Raw genomic sequence first — 22,965 nt, 5'->3', positions numbered from 1 at the left:
CAATTCCTCTTTTTTAAATGTGGCCCAGGAAAGTCAAAAAGTTGGACACCCCTGATCTAGATGATAGATTTCCAATAAAAGGAAAAACTGCAATCAACACAATCAGTCTCACTAAATCATCAAATTCTCAATCATATCATAGCTGAATTGCTCTGCAGTAAACACCGTCCTATCTACAAATGCCCACAGATTAGAGCTCACTATAATAATGTGTATTTGCTGATCACCACTTGTGTTCTGCGCATTTATTCAAATGTACTGTGCCATCATGCTGCTCTGTAAGAATTAACAACAAAGCAGTGAAATATTGCTACAAATCTAATCCCAAATCACCGTATGGCTGTGGACTCATATCTGCTGCTCACAGTAGTTCACTTGACTACATATGGTTATGTATAATTAAACAGTTATCTCAGTATGATGATCTAAAAGCTCACAGAGTTCTTAGTGAATAAAAAAACTCATGAAATTACATAGAAGTCCTTGGGAAGCATTTAATGTTTCTCTTTGAAGCATTTCTCCATGGATCTTGGGCAGAAGAACTCACATAGCTACACTAAAATCTAAGGGTAGTTTAACACCGCAACGTACACGTCAGAGCATGAATGTTGACATGCACTGACTGTGTTCATTATGATGTATTTCTGCATTCACTGTCTTTATGTATGGACAGGAGGTTTTCTGGTTTTTGTTTTTTTTTTTTTATTTCTTCTTTTTTTTAAAAATAATTTAGGAAACAAAATACATTGCTTTTGTACAACGTACGCTGCAGAACATCATAACGTGCTGTGAAAAATGTTGCCTGAATTTTTGTCAGTGCACACCACAATAGCGTGTTGATTTGAACTGTCACAAAGACTGGGGATTTCTGTTTTGCCCATGCGTTAAGGCTGCGTTGACCAATGCAGTCCAATGCATGTGGCTTGAACAAGGCCTAAATTACTTTTCATGAATTTGTAACATCAATGACGAGTGAAAATAGTACTGAATATATAGTAGTCTACAATAGTCCTAAATTACATTGTTAAAAAGACTTTAGTGACCGCCATACTAGTTGCATGTTAATAAATAAGAAGACCCACATATGATTTTTACTTCAGTAAGCATTTGACCACTTATAGCATGTCTATACACCATAAGCCAAGAATAATATTCCTAATAATATAGGAATCATGAGATCCATCACACCACAGGCCAGTTAGCTCTTTGGTACTCTACTTGGAGGTCTACCATCACTTGAGATCTCCCCCACCCCATTCACTCCTCAAAGAATAAAAGCTGCCACTGCTGCCAATTACTGGTGTGCAGGGGCGGACTGACCAATCGAGCACTCGGGCGCTGCCCGAGGGCCCAAGGTCAGTAGGGGGCCCCATGAAATGCCCCTGGTACCTTTTTTATAGGCTTTTTTGAGTGTGGGCAAGGATACAGGGTCAATATGATCCCCTATTGCCTGGGGGCCCCATGAGTTGTCAGTCTGCCCCTGCTGGTGTGCATGTTGTCTGTGATTCTTGTTGGAACACAAGGAATTCCATGTATTTGTAAATCACTTGATGTCCCATAGGTTTCCAAGAACGCAACCTTCTTTGTAAGGCAAACTTCAAAAAAAATTTGAAATGCTTTATTTTCTTACAGGTGGTAACAGATGGGTCCTCACCTATCACAGCCTGCTTTCAAACAACAGCAGTATTTCTTTCAAAACAAAAGTTTCCAAACAGGAATTTCCCAGGACAGAAATATGAGGGCTGCTGATGCTGACTTGTTTTTGAACCTTCAGCCTGGGTTCACATATATGCGGTGCGATATATCGCATGTGATTCGCACTTAACATACACACCCGCAGCGGTTCACATGAACGAGGTGCAATTCTGATGCAGTGCAGAATTCGCACTGAAAACGCTGCAAATTCCGCACCGCATCAGTGTGAACCAGGGCTTAGGCTCCAGAGCAGTATTCTTCCTTCACTGACCATCACAAGTCCTAACACTTCACTAGCCTACATGTTTGTTTCAAATCAGTGACAAACTGCAGTGAAGAAAGGTTAAGGATTGGCACCTTTAACCTCCCTAGCGGTCTGATTATGTCAGTATTTCTGTGCTCAAAGCGGTACATTTTTTTGCATGGAAATATGTTCTTTTTTTATTGTAGGCCTGTAATTCTTAGGAATAACTCACTGAAATCTGTCCGAACAAGAGTCTAGTAAACATCCCGGGTATGATAAAATTTGAAACACGAAATTATAATTTGTAATATAATAAATAATCATAAAAAATAACAATAATAAATTCAATTCAATAATGTAATCAAACCAAAACCACTGAAATTGGAAACAGAGCGCAAAGTTCGCACATCACTGAGCTTAGTCTCAAAATGGTTTTCAGTGTCTGATGACGAATTTCCCTATGAATCATTATCACTCAATTCTGCAAGTGGTTCTAATTTACTATCGCTGTTCTCTAGCTCGTCTAAAATCACTTTTAACCTAAAGGGACGCTTTTTGGACGCCATGGACTTTTCTAACTTTCCAGGCAGAAAGAACAGTAAAAATACAGGCAGGGCACAGGACAAAGCAGTAGGGACAAAATGTATCTGAAATGGTTTGATACAGTAATGTTATACTATGAGATTTTAGTGTATTGAGTGAATGTCCCTTTTAAAATCTTTAAATTTCTTGCCAGTTCCGTCCCCCGTACGCCTCGTAAGTCCCGACGCTCACAGGGAACGGAACCCTGAAGACTGATGCCGGCATTGGCCGGAGGAGATGGGCGAGGACGCTGCAGGTGGGACATCGCAGGAGCGAAGGACAAGGTAAGTGCAAGAGGGAATCCCTGAGCAACGCTGCAGAGTAATCCCGAGTGTAGCTTGGGGTTACCGCTTTTGGTGCTGAAAGTTAACCCCAAGCTACACTCGGGAATACCGCCAGGGGGGTTAAAGAAACCTTTACAGTGGCAGTGTGGTGGGTACCATTGCTGGCCTCTCCTTTTGAAAATACCATGTGGTAACCAACCTTGCTTTTGTAAATGCCAGTTGTCTGGTTGTCTCAGGATTCAACTCTTTCCAAGACCCTTAGCCAGAACAAGCATGCAAACAGAAAAGTGACTGAAATGTCAGAAGTCCTGACTTATATATTTGTTCTGGACAGGGACTCAGAAAGTCAAACATTGGACCAGTATAACAGCCTGGAACTGATATCTGAAGGGGAGGTCAACAATGGCAGCCTCTATACTGCCACTGTGCGGGTTTCCTTTAAAACATGTTCACAAAGAAATCCGCATTATAACACACGTCCCTATTATAACGTGTATTATTATCACACATCTACAGTGCTCTGCAATGCACCTGCTTTAAGGCAGACCACAATGCACAGATACGTATGTTCCATATTTTGCATTACACTTCATTTAAAAAATGGTGCAAGCCTTATTTTTTCATATGGTGAGGTGCCTTGATAGCCCATTCATTTTGTATAAACTGCCAACACAATGTGCCCCAAAGCACCCTGTTACGGTGTGAAAGAGCCCATAAAGTTGTACTACAATACTACATTTACCAGGTGACACTGCAGATACTTTAAAGCTGCAAACCACTGGCCTAAAAACAACTTTTGCATGGGATGTGAAGTAACACACAAATATCACTTACAGTGGATATAAAAAGTCTACACACTCGGTAAAATTTAAGGTTTCTGTGATGTAAAAAAATGAGACAAAGATAAATAATTTCAGAACATTTTCCACCTTTAATGTGACCTATAAACTATACAACTCAATTGAACAACAAACTGAAATCCTTTGGGGGGGGGGGAGTAAACATATAAAACTAAAATAATGTGGTTGCATAAGTGTGCACACCCTCTTATAACTGGGGCTGTAGCTGTGTTCAGAATTAGGCAATCACATTCAAAATAATATTAAATAGGAGTCAGTACACATCTGCCATCATATAAAGTGCCTCTGATTAACCCCAAATAAAAGTCAAGCTGTTCTAGTAGGTCTTTCCTGACATTTTCTTGCATCCTACAGCAAAAGCCATGGTCCTCAGAGAGCTTCCAAAGCATCAGAGGGATCTCATTTTTAAAAGGTATCAGTCAAGAGAAGGGTACAAAAGAATTTCCAAGGCATTAGATATACCATGGAATACAGTGAAGACAGTCATCATCAAGTGGAGAAAATATGGCACAACAGTGACATTACCAATAACTGGACATCCCTCCAAAAAGACAAGAGGAAAACTGGTCTGGGAGGCTGCCAAGAGGCCTGCAGCAACATTAAAGGAGCTGCAGGAATATCTGGCTAGTACTGGCTGTGTGGTACATGTGACAACAATCTCCCATATTCTTCATATGTCTGGGCTATGGGGTAGAGTGGCAAGATGAAAGCCTTTTCTTATGAAGAAAAACATCCAAGCCCGGCCAAATTTTGCAAAAACACATCTGAGGTCTCCCAAAAGCATGTGGGAAAATGTGTTATGGTCTGATAAAACCAAGGTTTAACTTATGGCCATAAATCCAAAATATATGTTTTGGCACAAAAACAACACTGCACATCACCAAAAGAACACCATACCTACAGTGAAGCATGGTGGTGGCAGCATCATGCTTTGCGCCTGTTTTACTTCAGCTGGAACTGGGGCCTTAGTCAAGGTAGAGGGAATTATGAACAGTTCCAAATACCAGTCAATATTGGCACAAAACCTTCAGGCTTCTGTTAGAAAGCTGAACATAAAGAGGAACTTCATCTTTCAGCATGACAACAACCCAAAACATACATCCAAATCAACAAAGGAATTGCTTCTCCAGAAGATTAAAGTTTTGGAATGGCCCAGCCAGAGCCCAGACCTAAATCCGATGGAAAACCTGTGAGATCGATCTGAAGAGGGCTGTGCACAGGAGATGCCCTTGCAATCTGACAGATTTGGAGTGTTTTTGCAAGGAAGAGTGGGCAAATATTGCCAAGTCTAGATGTGCCATGCTGATAAACTCATACCCAAAAAGACTGAGTGCTGTAATAAAATCAAAAGGTGCTTCAACAAAGTATTAGTTTAAGGGTATGCACACTTATGCAACCATATTATTTTCGTTTTTTTATTTTTACTTCCATCCATCTAAAAGATTTCAGTTTGTTGTTTAACTGAGTTGTACAGTTTATAGATTACACTAAAAGGTGGAAAAGTTCTGAAATGATTTATCTTTGTCTCATTTTCTTTCACAGAAACCTGACAATTTAACAGGGGTGTGTAGACTTTTTATATCCACTGTATAAACAGAGGACTTCCAAAAAACAGCCTATCATGAGGATGGGCATATTTACCACAAGGCAAACAAGGCACTTGTCTAGAGCAGCATTTTTCAGGGGGGCAGCACCTCCCCTCAGAAGAAGGGATGAAAGAAGGAACATGCGTGCCATGGTAACCAGGTCGGATCCAAGAGAGGCTGCGGGCTGCTTGATGGTGTATGATGTAGAGCCTGGCTCCCGTTCCCAGGGATGTCCAGAGCTTTGAAGATGAGTGTCTTTCTCTGTATCGCTGGGAGGGTAGTGGAAGGCCCTCCCGAGTAGGGGGCAGGGGTGTTGTTGGTCAATGTCAGACTCTCTCCGCAGGAGGGGGAAGGGGGGGGGGGTGTTGGTCGGTGTCTGTTTGGGCAGACGATTTTTGTGTTGCCTAAGGCAGCACAAAACCTAAATACACCACTGATCATGAGAGTGATGGCTAGAAGTGCTTTGGATCCAGGTTATAGACAAGGGTCTGTAATCGAAGCTAGTTTATACATCCACCAAAGTAGATCGTAAAAAGTAACTTCAATGTCCTTTCTCATTTTATTTCCAAACTCCTCTTACTCTTTTTGCTGGATTGTCCTTCATTATCATACTCATTTACCTAACAAATCCAATGTTGCTCTGTAGTATCCCCCCCTCCCCATTTTACTGCTTCTCTATAGGGGCTGGAAGTCTTTCTCTGGTTCTTGCATGTATTTCACTAGAGGGCTGCAGCACCCTAATGACGTACCCCGCCACATATGCTGTTAATTGCCTTGAAGTCTCCTGGAAAGCGTGACATGGTATCCCAAGAGGTTGCATGCACCTGGCTGCTGTCCTTCTCACCTATGCGAGAGGGCTGGGTCCCACAAAAATACATTTCTAGAATATATAAATGTCTGATTGTGTAATAGGAAGTGGAGAGGAGGAAAATTATGGAAAGTGAAGGTCTACTTTAAGCAATATATCATTTAAGGAGGAAAAGCCTTCAAGAGTAAAAGAGCACTGCTCCTTTATACTTGTATCTGCATAGACATAAAGAATGAAGATTCATTTTTGTATAACAACATTAACCTTTGTTGTAAAACGTAAAACTTTAGCTGAATTCCATTAAAGATATTTAGATGAAAATAATGTTGATGTAAAAGCATTATAACAAAGTGTGAGCACAAATCACAGCAGAGACAATACAAAGTACCAAGTGATTGCTGCTTTATGGACTGTTAGGCCATATTTGAAGACTCTAAAGACCCCGCAGAAGCCATTTGTTTTATTGTATCTCTTTACAATTGCTAGTGTAAATAGTAACTGCTGTTGCCATAGTAATAGGATTGGGGATTTGCCAACATGAGCTCTGACATGCTGCTATTTGAAAAAAAATGATCAAAATTTTTTTAAAAACATCTAATTTGAAACATTTCTATGTTGGAAGATCAGTAAACATGAAACCTTATATAAATCAAGAATTAGAATTTTCAGGAATCGTGCCTTTGAAGAAAAGGGGGATGGGTATGCTGTGTGCATCGGTTGTCTCAGGAAAAATGACAGTGGTCGACCAGGATGGATATTTTTTGTTAACCAACTGATTGGTCATCTCATGTTCATGGCCAGCTATACTTGAATTCACATGCACGTGTTCCTAACCCCTTTGTTGCCTAGAATGAATTATTATACAAACAGATTTATATTTTGTAACAGATCCAAACTATTCCCAGTTACAACAGAAATTCTGCAGCACGAAGATGTCTTTACATTAGCCCATCGCTGTTGCAGGGGAAAGAATTTGATTACATTGGCACTCACCATGCATCCAATCCTATCCAGAAGAAGTGGGTGTTTAACCTTGAGCTTAAACACTAGCATTTCCTATTGAAATGACTAGGTGGTGTTTAACTACACTGAATAAATTATAGGAGCATATGGCATAACAGCAACACGTGGTAGAGAACAAGTGCATATGTTCACAGGATATGTGCCAAAATTCACCATTTCAACAGATACTAGCTCCTACAAAATATGCCATTTCTGCTCACTTACTGGCTGCAGTTTTATTTCTACTGCTCAGTCATGTATGCATTTCTTATAATAAATCCATTAGAATTAACTATGTTATATACAAGGTGTCATAAAGTCTCAAAGTGGAATTCAAAATAGTTCTAAATATTTTTTTTTTTAAATAGCAAATATGCCATACTTTCCTGCTTGGTTCAATAGTTTTGCATAGAACAGCCCCAATCCTTCTCTTCTGGGGTCCCATGCTGGCACTCCTGGCTCCTCCCTCCTGCTGAGTGCCTCCAAAGCAAGCTACTTGCTATAGGGGCACTTATGCAGGCTTTCTGTGTGTCTATTGACACCACCCCCTCCTCCTCCTCACTGGCTGTGATTGACAGCAGTAAAAGCCAATTGCTCCTCTTGCTGCATCTGATCCAGTGAAGAAAGAAAGAGCGAAAAGAACCACTGCTCTTGTGCACAGCACTGGATTGAGGTCAGGCTCAAGTAAGTATGGGGGGCTGCATGCAGAAGGTTTTTTTACCTTAATGCATAGAATGCATTACGGTAGAAAAAACCTTTTGCCTTTAAAACCACTTTAAGTACCACTTGCACCTAATTTAGGTAAGCATTTGCACATGTGCAGCAAATTCAGGTAGTTCCTACTACTGCCACCTTAAGTACCTGTCTCTATGGCTGGGACATATTAATAAAAAAAATTTCCGCCACTTCACTGATCAATTAGGAATCTAGCGGTAATTAAGACCTTTCTCATACCGGTGTGACTTGTCATGCGATTTTCAAGTTTCCAAGTTGCACCCTATTTTCCCCAATTGAAGTGGTCACACCGGTGCGATTCAGACTTCGTAAAAGTCAGACAGATTTTGACAGTAGTGAATGCACTACTTTTTGCAAGTTCAGATGTGACTTGCATAGACATCTGTGCATGAAGTCGCACAGATGTCTTGCAAGACGAACCAGAAGTCGCACTGACATCCAACTTTGAAATCGTGAGGCTTCAAGTGAAGTTGCATGATTTCAAAGTCTGGTTTGGTGCGACCTAGCACTAAGACCATCTCTGAGCTGCCATACAAAGGTACGCCAGTACTCAGAGCAGGGCATGGCTTTGCTGAGAAGCTGTCATGAATGTATGGACACTCCAACCTCACCATGAGCTCATTATAAATTCCCCAGCCAGCATTTATCTGTCTTGTCTGACCTATTTATTAACCTAACTGTGCTTGTTACATTGCAGTGTCTGTTTCTGGGGCCCAGCTAAAACACGATAGAGAGGTATTGTTAATAGATGTGAAGATGGTACTTTCCATACACAAAGAGAGGTATCAGTGGGGATCCAAGGAAGAAAATGTTGCAAGCAACCTTTTGCTTTTTAAATTATGTGTTGAAATCCTTTCATTTACACCCACTGCTTATAATTTCGAGCGCTATATTAACCCTCGCACAGATCGCAGTACAATGCTTTTATATGCTTTTCTCGCCAGAAGGAGGTGATTGCTTATTCAGAGACAGGGTTGGCTACATGCATTTGGGAGGGAATTCTGCTGCCTATTGAAAGGCAGTTTATGTGTTTTTTTTTTTTAAATCTCATTGGAGATTTTACTTTGAACTATCATGCCCCAACTACATCCCATTTATATGACAGTTAAAAATGTCACACAGCAAAGCGAAGCAACATTACAGCAATGTAAACAAACCTGAACAATTGCCATTTTGGCTTGTAGGGGAGCAGTCAGGGGTAGTAAAATGCAGAATAACTATGTGTTTCTAATGTCACACAGCTACCCGTGTGAACTTAGCCTTAGAGAAGAAATAAACTCTCTCAACACTATCTTTAATCCTTATACTTCTAGCATTAGTAAATAGATAGGAAGATATGTTTTATTTACTTGTTTTAAACTTTTTTTTAATATTTCTTTAGTTGCTTCCTGGTTTCTGGCTTACGTCAAAATGATGTAATACATCCCAGGAGTCTTCCTGGTCATTTGTTTCCTTCATCTGGAGATGGGAAGGACAGACTTTATCAGCTAAGTACACCATCTAGCCTGTATGCCTGAAGGCAGATGGATTCCAGGAAGTAAATAAATGGTACATTAATCATCTGCCCTTACTCAAGATGGCTGGGGTTAGAAATGCTAGGGGGTGTTTTTAAAAGTGATTTCTCAACAAAATAGAGCATGGAGACATGGATGGACATGTCTTTTTAAACCCCTGCCTACCAGGTTCTGCACAGTTCAGATGCTAACCCAGCCAGTGGATCCAGTATTGTTCTGCTGAGATCCTCTTCTCTTCTGCGAACGCTCAGGTCCCGTGCCAGCATGTTCTTATATAATGTCATCAGGAGGCTGCTGCCGCTTCCGTGCTCAGCCAGCAGGCCTCCCAGTGATGTACCTCTAGGCCTGCCCTCCTCTTCATCTCCTCATTTTGTGAATGAAAGGCTATGCCCCCTGGGATATATGACATGCACTGGGGGTGGGACCAAACTCTTAAAAAAAATAAATGAATAAACAACATAAAAAGAGAAATTTGTGTAGTGGATGAGGGTTGGAAAGAGGCAAAGTTTATTTTGAGGATGAAGATCTGCTTTAAAATAGCGTTTTCAGTTTGTAATGGTGAGATACAGTTGAGTTCCGCTTTAACAAGTTCCGATCTGATCACTGTAGAAGAAGGGAAATGCTTCCTCCTGCATGTAACACACTGATACCATCATTTCAAGCTAGGTTAAGTCATTTGACTAAAGAATAAGGATGTCTTTTACTGAAAAAAAAGGTAGCACTTTACCAAAAAATGATAAAACTGCTGTATATTGTGACATGACAGTAATTTTTTCAAGTAGGCGCCAGGGTTGGCAGGTATATTTCCTCACTATTTGGGTTGTGTCCCTTTAAGAGGGACGAATTGAAGGTATGTTTTCCATGGGTTCTCACCCTCGCAGAGTGAGGGGTTCTGGGATACTTTGGCTGGAGAGTAGAAGACTGATTTTCAGTACTCTCTTGATTGCTAAGTCCTTACTAGGGAGATACGAAGAGTTTTGGGTGGGAAAAACCTCCAAACCTTGATTAAAGGGACTCTGGTCCTGAAGCAATTAAGCCACATGCATGGGGAGTCTTGAAAAGCAGCAGGTGCCTGTGATGGAGTCTGGAATGGTTCACAGGGAGTAAACTCCTTGGAAACTGACACGCTTGTTGCTGAACCTCTGCAGCCTTTGTGGTACCCTGAAACAGGTGGGTGCCCTGAACCAAGTGTAGGACTGAGAGTCTGGTGGTGAGCCTGTTATATGCTTTTATTATACCTAGACAATGGACTGTGTTGCTTTATTTTTGTTAAAGAATGCCATTTGTGTTTGCCTGTTTTGAGAGTCCAATAAAGACTATTTCCTTTCACTGGTGATCTCTGCCTCTGCCATATCACAATATATTGTACATATCTTTATATTTCTACAGTGGTTCATCAAAATGTTCAGTAAATTTCTGGCTTCATGTTACGAGGCAAATTAGTGAATAAGAATCACAATGATTATTATGGCAAAGAGGCTTTTTTTAAATTTAGACATATGCCAGCTGTTTCAGAAAACATTCCAGCTGTGCTACAATCATACAAATCCCTTAATTTACCTTAAACTCGGTTCTGGTATGGAGACTGTCATGTGCATCTGCTGATTCACACTGGCGCAGAGGCCCATACAGCATGCAGAAATGGGGTTTGTTTATGCACCCAGGAGTGACAAATGTTCCGTACAGCCACAGCCAGTAGCCTGTTCAATGACAGGAGTGGCTATAAAGATCTTCCCTCAGAACCAAGTATTTACACGATACACAGCCCAGGAGGATCCCTACACCTGCTGTGTTTGTCAGCCAGTCATTGATTTTAAGTATGCATGGTCATGTACGGTTTGCCCATCAGCATCAAATCCTGGCATTTTTGGGTGTCCAGAAGGCATAGGTGGGGTATCCAGCCTTGTTCCCGTCAGCCTGTCAAAATCTTTATAAAGGAGTATTTCAATACATGGTACTCGGGTTTTGGGTTGTATGCGTTCACAGATGGAATTCCGCCACTTGGGGCATATACCCCTGAACGCACACAGCTCAAATCATGAGTACGGCTTGGTACAGTGTCCAGGCACAACATATTTCAGCCTGTCAGAGATCTTGACAGGCTGTTGGCAGTGGGGCTGTATGATGTACCGATGCCTCCTAGGCATCCGAAAACACCAGGATTTGACACTGACGGGCCAAACCATGCATGTAGTCTTAAAATCAATGAGAGACTGACAGAGGCAGCTATGGAATCAGTCTGTCTGTGTCCAGTGTCGTTCATCTGTTCCTTTACAGATAAAAATAATCAACAAGAGTCCAGCTGCATGGGAGAAAGAGAGCTGCATGTAGCCTGATCCTCCAGCTCAGCCTTTCTCAACCAGGGTGCCCAGGCACTCTGGGGTGCCTTGAGATTTATTCAGGGGTGCCTTGGAAAAATGCCTAAAAATTGTCCAAAAATTGTATACAAGGGAGAGGTGGATCTTGCCTGCCTTTTAGTAACACAAAACCACTGGTTTTCATTGTGCACCATTACAACCTTCAAGCCGCCGGCATCCCAACAACCAATGATGTCACCAGTTGATAAGGATGTTGGTCATCTGCACAGCATTCTTGTTTGATCCTCCCATGCCCCTCTCCAACAGAACTGGGGTTACATTAGTTGAGTGATTTAGAAAAACCTAGGGAGAAGAGAAACACTGGAATACTAACCAGTGTGAATAAATCATCTCTAACGTTGGGTGTCCTACGTGTGTAGATGTTGATGCTTTATGTAAAACTATTAGAATAGCTTTCTATATTTTAGAATGGGGTGCCTCGAGACTGTCCATAATTTTAAAGGGTGCCTTGATTGAAAAAGTTTGAGAAACACTGCTCCAGCTACCAATCTGTCCAAAGGGGCTCTGCTCAACTTCACCTGTCTGCTATCAGTCATCACCAGAGAGGACTCATGGGGAGGGAAGACACAGTCAGCAAGTTGGGGAAGAGTGTTTCTGTTCCTGTTTCCAGCAAGCTGGTACAACCCTGTGTACTTGAGCCTTCCACATGTAGGGGGATTGTCGGGACTTGCAGTCTTACCAGAAGATGTAAGCCATGGACTCTTTCCTAAGCATGTATGCCAGGGCAGTACACAAGCCTGTAGTTAAGGACTGGGAATGTTAGGGAAAGAATGCACTTTATGGTGAACTGTTAGCATTATTCCAGTAAAGCTTTTGAAACATTGTCATGCCTGGTCTGAAGTTACTCAAAGGCGTGCATACTGGTAATAGCGTATTGAAGAACAGAGCTGTGATGCACATATGGGGTGAAGTGGTGACATGTTGTTGCTAAAAGCAGCAAGCGCAAGGTAAGGGTGATATGACAGCCAGACATAGGGTGAGTGGTACCAGCAGGGGTGACATATTTCAGGTATAATGTGGGGATTGGTTCAGGGCCTACCTCCTGAGTAGCAACTGGGACCAAATCCACGTGACGGAGACCCTAAGGACCTAGCCGTATGATACGAAGGAGCTAATTATGCATGCACACGGGGTCTGCACTGGCTCCAGGTTCTGCTTTGTCACTGAGAAGATGGGTGTTGGGAGTCTAGTTGGAATGGTGGAACAGGACAGTACAATGTGGTGTCTCTTTCAAAATATTGCATCCTGAGCAGGTGAATGTATCGTGGGACCAGGAGGCACCTGTATGCAGCAAAGACGCAAAAGGCCCAGTTTGCACCGGTCAAGTCGGTCTCGCCCACATGTCAGCCTGCCATTGATTTTTAAGGCTACATGCACATGGGTGGTTTGGCCCATCAGTGTAAAATCCTGATGTTTTCAGACATCCAGTAGACACAGGTGTGTGACACTGTACTGCCTAAGGACCCACAGGATCTCTGGATGCATACAGCCCTATGTGTGAATACTAGGGTTGCACCGATACCAATATTGGTGCCGATACTCGTACTCGTGCAAGTGCTCCAAAACCTGAAACTGATACTTTTGTGGTGCAATTTGAGCTCATACAAAATTAATGGCTTAAATCACACCACACTCGCAGGAAAACCACATGTGATTCAGACAGGAATTGCACCGCAAATATTTTCAAACCACACGTGATTCTTTGCAGTGCGATTTGAGCCCATTCATTTTGTATGGGCTCAAATCACACTGCAAAAGGTACAGGTAATCGGTATCGACAAGTACTTGAGCACAAATATTGGTACTCGCCACTAAAAAAACAGTATAAGTGCAACCCTAGTGAATATTGATCAGTACAGTGGCCACATTTTCCAGCCTGTCATAGATTTTGACAGGCAGCTGGATGCCTGTGTGGGCACCCAAAAACATAGGATGTGTTGCTGATAAGCCAAACTGTTCCTATGCATGAGGCCTAACAGCCTGCTGCCCTCAACTATATGGAACACGTGTCAGGTGTCACGTGTCAATGTAAACACACACTGTGCAGGCCCCAAATGAATGAATGAGCCCCAACCGATCCTAAGGTCACAGCTTCATTTTTAATTGTGACTGGAGTACATTTAATAAGGACAGAATTTTCCAGATATTGTAAACATAATGTGGCTATAAACCAGCTAGCTACTAACTTTCTCTATACATATACCTTGGTTCATCATAGCTAATATACATAAATATGATCTGACACAGTCATAGACAGCAAAGTGATAACACACGGCTACAGATCCAAGTATTTTCTAAAGTGCACTAAATAAAAATAATACCCAGCAAGTTGAAAGTGCCATTAAGCCATTCTGGTCACCATAAAGAAGTATCTGGTGTCATAAAGCAGTACATAATAGCATGGCGTACCATGGAATAGCTTAAAAGAACAAAGAAGCTCAAAACAATATAGGACAACACAGCTGTCATTTGTTTACAGACGGGTGGGCCTCCCAGGCATGGCAAAAATTACACTGCTTGTCATTAAAATAATTAACTTGGTCAAGTTATTTGTTTTCAAATGTAGATTTAGTTAAATCTATATTTCAAATATTATGCTAAGGAAGGAAAAAGATGCACAGTGGCACAAATAAGGCAGTGAAAGGGTAAAATATGCTTAGCTTGCCGGCATCCAAATTACCTCCCTTCCAGTTGCCATGGAACCGGTTACCGTGCCTTAGCCGACTCTATCTGAAAACCTAAAAGCTCCCTAGGAAAAAAGGAGAAAGGAAGCAGGGGGTGGGGGCGTATTTCATTTAGTCCATGGAAGCAGAGTAAATAAGTCAACATCTACTCGAAGAGCAAGTCATTTCAATGTTCTTTACTAACGACTACGTCTCAATTGTTTGATTTCAATAATATTGAAATAATATTTAATGTATATACTGTACGTACTCTTTAAATGTTCATGTCACTTCAAAAATAATGTTTAATATTTGTAAATCTGTAACTTTCAATAAAATAACACCTGATGAACCTGCCATAAAGGTTTTGCACAGGCACTTCCTGTTTCAAGGTGACAACGCTCTGTCTCTCATGTTGCAGTCTCCATCGAAAGTCTGTGTCACAGTTACAGCACACATTATGTAGGCATGGTCAACAGTGCGTCATCATGGAAACCCACCCCAAACAATACTATGCAGCCATCATTAGATTGCATGCAAGTAGGCCTTAGATTGTACACCCCTTGAGGGTTAGGGACTGATGTGAATGTTCAATATATGTGTAAAGCACTGCATAAATTGACAGCGCTATGTAAGTACCTGAAATAAATAAATAAGTAGGCATGAAGTGGCAGCAAAGAGGCTGAAGGAGATCGGCACCACTGGGACACAACAATGTAAGCCATTAAAAACAATACTGTATAGAAATGGCAATTGCAGAAGAAAAACAAGCCCTCATTTATCTCAGTATTTCTTAAGACTATAAAGAATTTTGTTTTCAAAGTTCCTAACACAGACACTGCAACTTTCTCTGCAAAACACACAACCATGACAGTCTGCCAGCCTTCAGCTGTAAACACACAGCAGGTGTTTCTATGCTGTTGGGCCTAATTCACAAGGCCAAGTATCTTGCGGGAAATTAAGGCCTGCTGTTAGAAACCTTGGGGCCCCATACAGGCAACCTGACAGGGCCCCCCTCCCAAAAAAAAAAAAAAAAAACAACAGTTGACTATGCTTTAGTTATGAATGAACACAGTGAGTGATCAGTACCAATCACTCATTGTGTTTGTTCAGGAAAAGAAGGGCTGGTAAATCTGACATATTTACTGGACACATCCCCCACTCTCCATCCTGAAGAATCCTTTAATGTGCTTACAGCTGCCATTGGAAAGGAGAAGAGGGAAGCCGGCAGCACTGTGGGGGCAGCAAGGAGAAACATACGGTGCACAGGGAGGGTGATGGGTGTGGTGGGGGGTATTACTGTTACCGATCCCCTGTATGGCTCTCTCTGCAGCAGCTGAAAGTCAGCAAGAGGGAGAGGAGAAGTAGCCAGCTTTTAGCTGCTGCAGAGAGAGACATACAGGGGATCGGTTCCAGTAATTGCCCCCCTGCCACACCAATCACCATCTCTGCCCACATCCAATTCACCCAGCTGCCTGGGCCCTTCTGCTTGCCTGGGCCCCATACAGGAGGACTGGTGGTACCCCCTTATCCACGGCCCTGCCAGAAGCCCAGGTATGTACAGACAGCCATGGCTAGGAAGGATCCCCAGATGCAAGCTGTTTGCATCCAGGGTGATCACCTGTACCGAACTGCAGGTAATTTCTCCCTTTGCAATTACATCCAGCCACCAGCAGATAGCTGCAATCAATGCCAGTCGGTCATTGCTTTGTACTGGCTTCCCACCCACGGCTATCCGCACATACCTGGATTCCTGGCCACAGTTTACCACAAGATACATGCCTCACCATGGCCGACTTGGCCACATAAGTAAGGCCTTAGTAACACAGTTACATTGCAGCGCTTGTCCAACCACACGTAATGCATACAGTTCTTCCAGGTAATGGAAAATAAGAATTGTTGCCATGGATACACAAACATTGAATATCACATTAGGGCAATATTACCATTGCCACAATCAACTTCTGTTTGCAAAAGCCTGCTCCGATTTCTGAACGACCATGGCTAATCTATGTAAAACCTAGTCATCCTAAACTTTGTGGATTGGAGCAGTCCCAAAGAGATGGCCGGAGAACAGGAATATCTGACAAAAACAGCGGACTTGGGCAACAAGATCATCTATAGTGCTTCCTACGACATCTTCATCATTCAGCCTTACTGAAATCCCCTTACGATTTTTTTTCTCACATTACGTAATTATATAGCCATTTCTTATTACACGGCTTCTACAAAACAGAATAATTGTTCTAAATATATTCTCAGTTTGGAAACTTCTGAGTGAAGTAATTACAGTTCCTAGAGCCAAAATAAATATTAAACTACTATAAATGCTTATAAATCTTTCAAATGTTCAACATAAAGATGTGGTTTTTATCTTCCCAGTTTGAATTTAAAGGCAAAACAAATGTAGCATACTCCTAGTATAGAACAGGTTGCTAGGAAAATGTAGCTTTGCTCCCCTGTAATCAGAGGAGTGGAGGATTGATTGGTTACGGCTGCTCAATGTTTCAGAGGCTACTGCTCTGTTACTTTCCCTGTGGTCTAGTGGATTCTAGAAACATAGTTGGGAGAAGGACAGAGTGGACAGCATAAATATTTATGGGACTGAAGTGAGAGCCCATAAATAGCCTGAGGCCTGGGCACAGTCAGCAGTGTTCCTGGGTCCAGTCCTACTGGTAGAGTCCCGTGTACAGGGACTCTTCCTCTGCATGATTCTTAAGAGAGCTTTGAGGAAGACAGAGTTCCCAGCTAGGCTTAGCTGGGGGGCCTATGCGCAGAACTGTGTCTAGGGATCAAGTTGGGTTAGGAGGAAGCTCACTGGAGAGCACAGAGGAAGTTGTTGAGGAAGAGTCCAACTGTACTATAGTGGTTTGAGTCTACATCTCCCTCACTGGAAAAAGTGTGGTGGATATCTGCAGGAGGCAACCAGTAATCCTTTGCCTAAGCGAGTAGATGACACCCAATGCTGAAAGAAAGCAGATTGCATGCAGTATTTAGGTGTCTGGACACATCTTCCCAATATATCGCATGAGATCCTGAAGTTGTCAATTCCTTATTCCATTCTACAGTATTTACCGCAAAATGCTCTGCAAATACCACATGAGAAGGCATTAAAGTCAATTCACAAAAGGAAATAAATAAATGCAATAAAAAAGTAGTGGTCCAGACATGTGGCATTTAAGGAATGTAAAAATATAATAGCCAATTTGGAGTAGTTTCTACCTTTTTCTGGATCGTTTCTTTCAACAGTAATTGGATAGAGTATAGATGGATTACAACACCTGTCTGCCATTGTCATTAAAAGTGAAAGAAAATCCCAAATTTTGGGCTGTCCCCATAACAGTAATAGAAGAGCAATTTTCCAATGGGAACACTGGTTCTAGTGACCTGGGGGGGGGGGGGCGCTTAGTAAATGAGGTAAAGCTTTACTTTACAAGGAATACCCAATCACATGCAAAGAAAAAAACTGCATTTTTGCTTGCACATGATTGGATGATGGAAGTCAACAGAGCTCCCCCTCCTTTGCTAAGCTCTGGAGCAATGTCACTTGCAAAGTGCTTATTCTATGTGCCTTTAGCAAATCCACCCCATTACTTTTAGTAAAATCTTTTTATTTTCTCTTGTCATTTCACCAGATTTTCAGAGACTTTTTTGTCTATATATTTCACTTGCTGCAAAAAATTCCCAATCACTCCATACATAATACAATGTACATACTTATCACAATGTTTAATCCCTTGCTAGAACCTGTCATATCTTGTGGGGATTTTATTTTTTCTCAATTATTTTTGGGTAACTTCCCACTGACAAGTTCCCAATGACATCATTGATCTTTTTGGCTATCTATAAGGGGGTAATTCTTCCGTGACCACGAGTGTACTGAGCATTCTTCCTACTGATCATCACACTAATGTATCATGAGTTGTAGAGACTACTCCAAATTGGCTATTATATTTTTACATCCCTTAACCACTTGGTAAGCGAGCTATAGCTGAATGACGGCTACAGCATGGTTACCCAGATCTGGTAGGGCATCATATGATGTCCTCCCAGAACGCGCCCTCCCACGTGCCCCCAGGAGAGTGCACCCAGCGATCTCTGTGATCGCTGTGTCAGACAGACATAGCTGATCACGTGATGAGGTAAAAGGCCAATCACAGCGGCCTTTTACCACATGACTAGCTGTGTCCAATGACACAGCAGATCACGGAGTAAATACAGTTGCCGATTATCGGCAGCACTTTCATCACGCTGTCACAGTGTGAGGAAAGTACTGGTGATAACCGGCAGCTGTCTCAGAGGAGATCGGCACTGATCATCAGTGCCTCCTCATCAATGCCCACCAGAGCCACCTCATCAGTGCAGCCTATCAGTGCTGCCTATCCATGCCACCTCATCAGTGCCCATCAGTGCAGCCTCATCAATGCACATCAGTGAAGGAGAAAAATTACGTTTGCAAAATTCTATAAAAGAAACAAAGAAAACCTTTCTTTTCTCAAATTGTTTGCCCTTTTTTGTTTATAGTGCAAAAAATAAAACACCCAGTGGCGATTAAATACCACCAGAAGAAAGCTCTATTTGCAGGAAAAAAATGCTAAAAATTTCATATGGGTACAATGTTGCATAACTGCGCAATTGTTATTCAAATTGCGACAGTGCTGAAAGCTGAAAATTGGCATGGGCACAAAGGGGGTATGAGTGCCCAGTAGGCAAGTGGTTAAATGCCGCATACCATGTCCACTACTTAATTACTACAAGCATTTAATTATTTCCAAATTGAATATCACATGAGATAAAATATGAGATATAAAATGGTTTAATGAGATAAATACCACATGTTTCAGAAAAATACCACGTGGTATTTTAGAAAGGTTTTTTAGTGAATGCCAAAAATGTTTTGAAAAATGGTAAGCAGTATTTTGTCGCATTTCTTAAAGTGGTAGATAGCGCTTCTTGAATGGAGCCCACTGTGTAGCTTTTAACTCCTCAGCAACCACAGGTCACCAGCACCATTAGGAATCCAGTGGGACATATAGTTTGCAGAAGTGGCAGCAGTTTGTAAGTATAGCCAGAAGTTGAGTCCTCAAATTGTTCAGTTGCAGTTTATCAGGTATCCCATGCTCCCTTTCCTATCCAAGTTCATCATTCCCAATAAAACCCTAAAAAGAACCCGTAGACTATTTTCTGAGCGAGTGGAAGAATGAAGAAAATGTTGGGTACCTGGCTGTGTGTGCCCTACAGGGGGAAATACGGCCAAATTCACCAGTGGCTCCTAAGGGAGTGCGCTACACAAGTAAACCTGAAAAAAGAAAGAGTAAGTTCTAACTCATAAAGTGTATGTTGACAAGAGGAATTCTGAAAATCTAGAAATTTTGAAAAAATATAGTAACAGATTGAATGTATTTGCATTATGAGCAGCATATGTAACCTGCAATAAGTATAATATTTATTATATCTTGTTTGTCCTAGAAAAACATTTCTACATATTTTATGAAAACAGAATTAATATATCAAATGTTGCAAATAATTAGCCAAATCTTTTAATTACAACTGTAAGATGTGTTTTGCATTGATTATAAGGCCCTTTTCACATGGGCGTTCCATCAGTCTTTTTTTGACCCATGATAAGACTGGTCAAAAATGGACTGCAATGTATCCCTAAGGGCAATCAGGTTTGTTAAACCAAATACGTTGTTACTTGTCGGAACAGTCAGTATGGAGGCTTGGGCAGATATGTTGCAGCTCTGAACATTTCCCTTGCGGCAATTGATCACTGCTATAGCGATCTGTTGCTGGCTGATTGCAAACATCGGATGATTTTAATGACATCTGCTTTTACTTTGCAAGCATGAAATGCTCAAGTGGATGAACAAAATGTCTTTCAAATTTTTAGCAACTGCCAACCATTGAAAAGTCACCACTGTGCTAATGTGTGCCCTCGTCAACCTGATATAATCTTATTGTAATGCTGTGCTAACAATTTGCCCAAACAGTTTTTTTCCCTGCGTGCATCACAATGTAATGTTGGAAGGAGAATAAAGCTCTCCTAGAGTTAATTGCATATGTTCACTTTGATCTTTACCACCACGCATGTTACATAAAAGGTAATTTGATATCATTTTAATCATCAAACTGATTATATTTTGCAATAAAATATATGATGATGTGGAAATCACCTTAATGTTGCATTAGGAAAAACTACAGGAAAATACATTTTTCTTTCATTTTTTCCCCTGTTTATTCCCAATAAAAAACCAAGAAAATAAAATATACAATTTCAGATTTGATAAAAATTCTAAGTCCTGTTTGATTTAAAAAAAAGGAAGAATAATACACTGAGGTAGAATACAAACACTAAAAGATATAATGTGCAGAGCCAAGACATCTCTGAAACTAAACAAATATTTTCAAGTTTCAAGGGGATTTAGGGTAAAAAAGATTTAAATAATATTAATGAAAGATGACTGTTGTAAGCCCCTCGAAACTTTTGAATACTTAAAGCGGAGTTCCACCTGGAAAAAAAAAAGTCAGCAGCTACAGAAACTGTAGCTGTTGACCTTTAAAATACAGCCACTTACCTGTCCCTCGGTCCAGTGGTGCCCTCACCACCGCTGGTTTCACCGGCAGCCTTCTCTCCCTGGCGCTGGCATCTTCAGTGTGGGCACCCAGCTGTGACAGCTTGAGGCTTCACAGCAGGGTGCCCACTGCACATGCATGAGAAGTGTTGCGCTTTGTGAATGGCCCTGTAGTCTTCTGGGACCTGACACGTATCCCAGAATACACGAGAAGGGAGGGATAACAACTTCCGCTTGCCTAGGTGATTGCAGCAGAAGTGGGAGCGGGTACCTGTCAAATTCGGATACCCGCTTCCTAAAGCTTCTAATCTTTAATGGAGAGCGGGGGACAAAGGCTTAAAGCGGAACTTTACCTTTTGGGTGGAGCTCCGCTTTAACTGACATTTAACTGGCAAAATTACAACTAGCAGGGCAATGGGGGTTATTTATTAAAACTGGAGAGTGCAAAATCTGGTGCAACTCTGCATATAAACCAATCATCTTTCAGGTTTTATTGCCAAAGCTTAATTGAACAAGATGAATTTAGAAGCTGGTTGGCTACCATTCACAGCTGCACCAGTTTTAGTAAGACTCCATTCACACTAGGTTTTTTCAAACCGCTGGCGGAATCGACACCCAGAAAAGGTTCCAGTACCTTTTTTGGGCGTCGTGCATCCTGTGATTTTCTTTTGTGCAATTGTGGTGCGTTTGCTAAGCCACTTAAATGAATGGCACATGAAAACGTGATTGCGCATTTTTACACTTTTAAAGCGCTTTTTCAAACCACAGGCAGAATCATGGCGATTCTGCCTGCAATTTGAAAAAACCTAGTGTGAATGGAGCCTAAATCTACCCCAATGTGACTACAAATAATATTCTAACTGTACCCATGATTACAGATGATCAAATGGAATGAATGGAAAACTTGGTGGACAACCAATGGCTTTCTGGTTTAGATGGAAGTAAAGGACAATGTGAGCATTCCAGCTGGCAGATCTCACTACTAGAGTCCTACAGATGGATAAAACTTCAGAATGTTAATTAAAACATTAAACTCCATCCATCACCAAATGACAAGATTGGTTAAAATTATATTTTTACTTTGCTATGTAAAAATGTAAATTCTTGCTGGACGTTATTACTGGGCAAATGATATCCTGCTGAGCATTATTACTTGGATCAAATTACATGTTGCTGGAGGTAATTTATGGCCTGCTTGATATTATTACTCAAAGCGTCCTACTGAGCATTATTGTTGCAAGACTTGATATTGTAATTTTATTCCTTCAGAAATCAGAGGGATTTCTGAAACCAGTAAGTCTCAAATCAAGTTGGTTAAAAAGTAAATCCACTAAAAATTTATTTTTCTCTTTTGTCATTTTCTCAGCAATCAATACTAAAATTACCAAATCAGTTATAATTGGCAGAATTTCTAATATGCCTAGTTTGGATATCATAAAATTTTACAAAAGCAGAATTGCATTGCTCTCTGTGCATCTTGCCTCCTATGTCATGTTCTCTTGCCCAGTCTATGTTTGTTCATTAAGTGCAACACAGTGTAATCTTGTGCAGTCCAGCCACTTTTACACTTAAATTTTACAAGCTTGCAGAAAAAACAGCAAATAAAGAGCAAAGAAAGTAATTTACCCTGACAGCGCACACTCCTTAAGGGCATAACTACAGCCATTGTAGAACATACAGCTGCTATGGGGCCCTGGGGGCTAACAGGCCCAATCCATGTCTGAGAAATTGTTTTTTCAGCATTTAAGAAGTGCAGACTTTTCCATGTATTGATTGTTCATTAATCCACCTGCCCAAAGCAGCTTAGTTCAGACAATTCACCTCTTCTTTGGTACACGCAACAGTCGCAACTTAGCAGTAAACTCATGAGGAAGAGGTTGTCTTTGAACAGTCCAGCCAACAACCTATATAGGAAATGTCTGGCTGCAAATTGGGAGTGCTCAAGTACAATGGTAACTAGTGTTACATGGTAAAACTGTAACCCTTATAGGGGTGCATATAAGCTTCCTATGACCACCAATGTTTAGGGTATAAATTGG

General features: G+C 41.3%; 1 protein-coding gene across 20 annotated transcripts in view; it reads right to left on the bottom strand.

Annotated features, from left to right (window-relative positions):
• MAP2 (microtubule associated protein 2) overlaps positions 1-22,965 on the bottom strand; it is a 297,262-nt gene that overhangs the window by 226,462 nt on the left and 47,835 nt on the right. The window contains exon 3 of one of the 20 annotated variants that reach the window (XM_089671965.1): positions 19,572-19,650. The exons of the other annotated variants lie outside the window; for them this stretch is intronic. The gene's annotated coding sequence lies outside the window, so the exon portion shown is untranslated. The remainder of the gene's footprint in view (positions 1-19,571; positions 19,651-22,965) is intronic. 20 annotated transcript variants of the gene reach the window in all.

The sequence above is a fragment of the Staurois parvus genome, unplaced genomic scaffold (genome assembly GCF_062004578.1).
Source record: "Staurois parvus isolate SC_StPar_1 unplaced genomic scaffold, SC_StPar_1.0 ptg000011l, whole genome shotgun sequence".
Classification (NCBI taxonomy): Eukaryota; Metazoa; Chordata; class Amphibia; order Anura; family Ranidae; genus Staurois; species Staurois parvus.
Note: the sequence above shows the minus strand (reverse complement) of the source record. Positions and strands in the feature narration are given on the sequence as shown.